Here is a 6,198-nt window from a genome sequence, read left to right on the forward strand (position 1 = left end):
GTATTGCGAAAACACACTTTGTTAAATTTAATTTTACTTGGTTTAACCCCTTGAGGACACATGACATGTGTGACATGTCATGATTCCCTTTTGTTCCAGAAGTTTGGTCCTTAAGGGGTTAACCACAGCGGCCATCTTTGCGTCATTGCTCACGTCAGATTTTGGTTATACTCGTATTTACAAAAACCTCAATATCTAATATGTAAGTGCTAATCTAAAAGGGCAGCGCTCCCTGTCCCCACCTCGCCCCCAGGAGGTTCCGTTAGCTGTCCTGAGTTAAGCCGTGCAATGCAGGGCTAGCATATCTGATGAGAATATCTGCAACACTGGCAAAGCTCAGTAAAGAGTAGGGATGTGCACAGGTAAAACTACATTTTATCATGTGTATATCACATTCATTCTATATGCATTCAGCACATACATTCTATATACACGGTAGGTTCAGCACATACATTCTATATACACGGTAGGTTCAGCACATACATTCTATATACACGGTAGGTTCAGCACATTCATTCTATATACACGGTAGGTTCAGCACATACATTCTATATACACGGTAGGTTCAGCACATACATTCTATATACACGGTACATGCAGCACATACATTCTATATACACGGTAGGTTCAGCACATACATTCTATATACACGGTACATGCAGCACATACATTCTATATACACGGTACATGCAGCACATACATTCTATATACACGGTAGGTTCAGCACATACATTCTATATACACATACATGCAGCACATACATTCTATATACACGGTAGGTTCAGCACATACATTCTATATACACGGTACATGCAGCACATACATTCTATATACACATACATGCAGCACATACATTCTATATACACGGTACATGCAGCACATACATTCTATATACACGGTACATGCAGCACATACATTCTATATACACGGTACATGCAGCACATACATTCTATATACACGGTACATGCAGCACTTACATTCTATATACACGGTACATGCAGCACATACCTTCTATATACACGGTACATGCAGCACATACCTTCTATATACACGGTACATGCAGCACATACATTCTATATACACGGTACATGCAGCACATACATTCTATATACACGGTACATGCAGCACATACATTCTATATACACGGTACATGCAGCACATACATTCTATATACACGGTACATGCAGCACATACATTCTATATACACGGTACATGCAGCACATACATTCTATATACACGGTACATGCAGCACATACATTCTATATACACGGTACATGCAGCACATACATTCTATATACACGGTACATGCAGCACATACATTCTATATACATGGTACATGCAGCACATACATTCTACATGCTGGATTGCCACATGTAAGGATTGCAAAATATGGATCTATCTACTAAACACAACCACCTCCCTAATTTGACACTCTTATATATGACAATCACCTAATGTACTTAAAATGTATGCTGTACATGTATAATGTGTATGCTGTATGTATATAAAATGCATGTGATAAATGTATATAGAATGTATGTTGTATGTATGTATATAGGATAGATAGAGCTCCATTCTCCTCCTCTCCCTCATTGATAGAGCTCCATTCTCCCCCTACATAGATAGAGCTCCATTCCCCTCGTCTCCCCCATAGAGCTCCATTCTCATCCTCTCCCCCATAGAGCTCCATTCCCCTCGTCTCCCCCATAGAGCTCCATTCTCCTTCTCTCCCTCATAGATAGAGCTCCATTCTCCTCCTCTTGCCCCATAGAGCTCCATTCTCCTCCTCTTGCCCCATAGATAAAGCTCCATTCTCCTCCTCTCCCCCATAGATAGAGCTCCATTCTCCTCCTCCTCCTCTACCCCATAGATAGAGCTCCATTCTCCTCCTCCTCTCCCCAATAGATAGAGCTCCATTCTCCTCCTCTCACCATAGATAGAGCTCCATTCTCCTCCTCTCCCTCATTGATAGAGCTCAATTCTCCCCCTCCATAGATAGAGCTCCATTCCCCTCCTCTCCCCCATAGAGGTCCATTCTCCTCCTCTTCATTGATAGAGCTCCATTCTCTCCCTCCATAGAGCTCCATTCCCCTCCTCCCCCCATAGATAGAGCTCCATCCCCTCCTCTCCCCCATAGATAGAGCTCCATTCTCATCCTCTTCCTCATAGATAGAGCTCCATTCTCCTCTCCCCATAGAGCTCCATTCTCCCCTATCGATAGAGCTCTATTCTCCTCCTCTCCCCATAGAGCTCTATTCTCCTCCTCTCCCCATAGAGCTCCATTCTCCTCCTCCCCATAGAGCTCCATTCTCCTCCTCCCCCCCTAGAGCTCCATTCCCCTCCTCCCCCAATAGTGCTCCATTCCCCTCCTACCCCCATAGATAGAGCTCCATTCCCCTCCTCTCCCCCATGAAGCTCCATTCCCCTCCTCTTCCTCATTGATAAAGCTCCATTCTCCCCCTCCATAGAGCTCCATTCCCCTCCTCCCCATAGAGCTCCATCTCCTCCTCTCCCCTATAGATAGAGCTCCATTCTCCTCCTCTCCCCCATAGATGGAGCTCCATTCTCCTCCTCTCCCCCTAGATAGAGCTCCATTCTCCTCCTCTCCCCCATATATAGAGCTCCATTCTCCTCCTCTCCCCCATAGATAGAGCTCCATTCTCCTCCTCTCCCCCTAGATAGAGCTCCATTCTCCTCCTCTCCCCCATATATAGAGCTCCATTCTCCTCCTCTCCCCCATAGATAGAACTCCATTCTCCTCCTCTCCCCCATAGATAGAGCTCCATTCTCCTCCTCTCCCCCATAGAGCTCCATTCTCCTCCTCTCCTTCATAGATAGAGCTCCATTCTCCTCCTCTTCCTCATAGATAGAGCTCCATTCTCCTCCTCTCCCCCATAGATAGAGCTCCATTCTCCTCCTCCTCCTCTACCCCATAGATAGAGCTCCATTCTCCTCCTCCTCTCCCCAATAGATAGAGCTCCATTCTCCTCCTCTCACCATAGATAGAGCTCCATTCTCCTCCTCTCCCTCATTGATAGAGCTCAATTCTCCCCCTCCATAGATAGAGCTCCATTCCCCTCCTCTCCCCCATAGAGGTCCATTCTCCTCCTCTTCATTGATAGAGCTCCATTCTCTCCCTCCATAGAGCTCCATTCCCCTCCTCCCCCATAGATAGAGCTCCATCCCCTCCTCTCCCCCATAGATAGAGCTCCATTCTCATCCTCTTCCTCATAGATAGAGCTCCATTCTCCTCTTCTCCCCCCATAGAGCTCCATTCTCCTCTCCCCATAGAGCTCCATTCTCCCCTATCGATAGAGCTCTATTCTCCTCCTCTCCCCATAGAGCTCTATTCGCCTCCTCTCCCCATAGAGCTCCATTCTCCTCCTCCCCCCTAGAGCTCCATTCCCCTCCTCCCCCAATAGTGCTCCATTCCCCTCCTCCCCCCATAGATAGAGCTCCATTCCCCTCCTCTCCCCCATGGAGCTCCATTCCCCTCCTCTTCCTCATTGATAAAGCTCCATTCTCCCCCTCCATAGAGCTCCATTCCCCTCCTCCCCATAGAGCTCCATCTCCTCCTCTCCCCTATAGATAGAGCTCCATTCTCCTCCTCTCCCCTATAGATAGAGCTCCATTCTCCTCCTCTCCCCTATAGATAGAGCTCCATTCTCCTCCTCTCCCCCATAGATGGAGCTCCATTCTCCTCCTCTCCCCCTAGATAGAGCTCCATTCTCCTCCTCTCCCCCTAGATAGAGCTCCATTCTCCTCCTCTCCCCCATATATAGAGCTCCATTCTCCTCCTCTCCCCCATAGATAGAGCTCCATTCTCCTCCTCTCCCCCATAGATAGAGCTCCATTCTCCTCCTCTCCTTCATAGATAGAGCTCCATTCTCCTCCTCTCCCTCATAGATAGAGCTCCATTCTCCTCCTCTCCCTCATAGATAGAGCTCCATTCTCCTCCTCTCCCTCATAGATAGAGCTCCATTCTCCTCCTCTCCCTCATAGATAGAGCTCCATTCTCCTCCTCTCCCTCATAGATAGAGCTCCATTCTCCTCCTCTCCCTCATAGATAGAGCTCCATTCTCCTCCTCTCCCTCATAGATAGAGCTCCATTCTCCTCCTCTCCCCCATAGATAGAGCTCCATTCTCCTCCTCCTCTCCCCCATAGAGCTCCATTCTCCTCCTCCTCTCCCCCATAGAGCTCCATTCTCCTCCTCCTCTCCCCATAGATAGAGCTCCATTCTCCTCCTCCTCCTCTCCCCCATAGATAGAGCTCCATTCTCCCCCCATAGAGCTCCATTCTCCTCCACTCCCCATAGAGCTCCATTCTCCTCCTCCTCCTCCTCTCCCCATAGATAGAGCTCCATTCTCCTCCTCCTCCTCCTCCTCCTCTCCCCTATAGATAGAGCTCCATTCTCTTCCTAGCCACTTACACCCTGCAATGAAAACATTGCCATTTTGCAGAACACTAATGTTTTCAGCTGCCGGGTCACATGGCAACCAGACCACTTGATTGAGTCTCTCCTCATTGAATATGTGTGATATCAGGGCAATAATGGAAATACTGGCAAGTGACTATAACTGGTACTAACGTAACAATTAAGAAACTATTTTGGCCTAATTAATGCCACATAGATTTTTACAATAATTGTGTATATGTAATAAACAATACTTTTTATATAAAATTATGCATATAATTGTAGCAGCCCACCAAGAAATTCTGCAGTTTCAAGGTGGGCCAGTCGGCTCTGATAGTGGGGGCAGGTAGCGGCACCTGGTCAACCCAGGTTAATAGTCAAACCGTTCTAAAATTCCTGGAGTGCTCCTTTAACTGAAGACACTGAAAATAAACATACATCACAAGGCTGTATTAACATCCAGTCTGTCATATAGGATGCACTTGGTTTTTACAAAGCTCACAATGATTGCAAATCAGATGTCTGCTAATAGCCCTGACCTTGTCAGGTTCGTTATCATTTTATCTGATTGATGTCAATAGTTGGACCTTGCTATAGTTTCTCCCCGCTCACAAAATGTCAAGGAGAAGGGAGACAGCGTGAAGAGAGGGGGTGCACAGACCAAAGATAATACAACAAGCTGGACAGACAAGAGAGAAATGGGGACATAACACGAATCAGCAAGATCTAAATGACAAATATGGCATCACAACTGGGGGGAGTCTCCATTTGAGTCTATTGCCACATAGAAGCGTCCTGCTCCATCATAATACATCACCAAGAACAGGAAGCCTGGCACTGCCAGTATCTGTATAATATACATTAACCCTAATATAGCACCACAAGACTAGTATTGAGGTCATAAGGTATTACTGCAAGGCTGGCTATGCCAGTATACTCTACAAAGTAGACACACGAGGACAAGAGCAACACAAGTATTGGCACTGGCAAAAAAAATAGAGAAAGATTTATTAAGGCAAAATAGTAAATAAGGAGCAATCACCATGGAAACCAATAGCATGTCATAATATGCTTAGCATGTTGCCATTTCTTAAAAGGAACCTATAGTCCCAAAAATAATCATTACGGGACTATAGTCTGCCTTCTGTACACCTTCTTTTCTAGTCAAAATGTAAGTCTAAAAGAGATTGCTCACCTGGTTTCCAGCGCAGGCCCCAGTGATGTCAGCCCCCCAGTGATGTCAGCACCCAAGCTGACATCACCCACAATATCCTCCAATCGATTACTTCTCGTAGAGAAACAATGCATTGGAGATGCACATGGTGATCTCTTGGCCTGTAGGAGGAAGTGCCTCTAGTAGCTATCATGAAGACAGCCACTAGAGGTGGATTTAATGCTACAACGTAAACATTGCAGTTTCTTTAAAAAAATGTGTAAATGTAAAATGATTTACATTGCAGCGTTAAATCTAAATGACTCCTGCACCCAAAAAACTTAATTGAGATGCAGTGGTCTAGGACAGGTGACTAAACGGTTTCTTTAAGATGCAAAAAAACTTAAATAAAATCTGAAAGGACAAAAACCAACAAAAAAAACATTTTAAACTTCTTTATGGCCTCAACATTTGGAATAGGAGGTACGGGATGCTATATTTCAAACAGAGGTAAGAGGTTTATTATGACAGAGCATAGCTTTTCTTGCATTGTGCAATTTTACACATTGTTAAAAACCACAGATTCATTTTAAAATTTGCTACAAATTACCAATACTGAAAACATGTTAA

Source organism: Pelobates fuscus, chromosome 9, assembly GCF_036172605.1.
Source record: "Pelobates fuscus isolate aPelFus1 chromosome 9, aPelFus1.pri, whole genome shotgun sequence".
Lineage (NCBI taxonomy): Eukaryota > Metazoa > Chordata > Amphibia > Anura > Pelobatidae > Pelobates > Pelobates fuscus.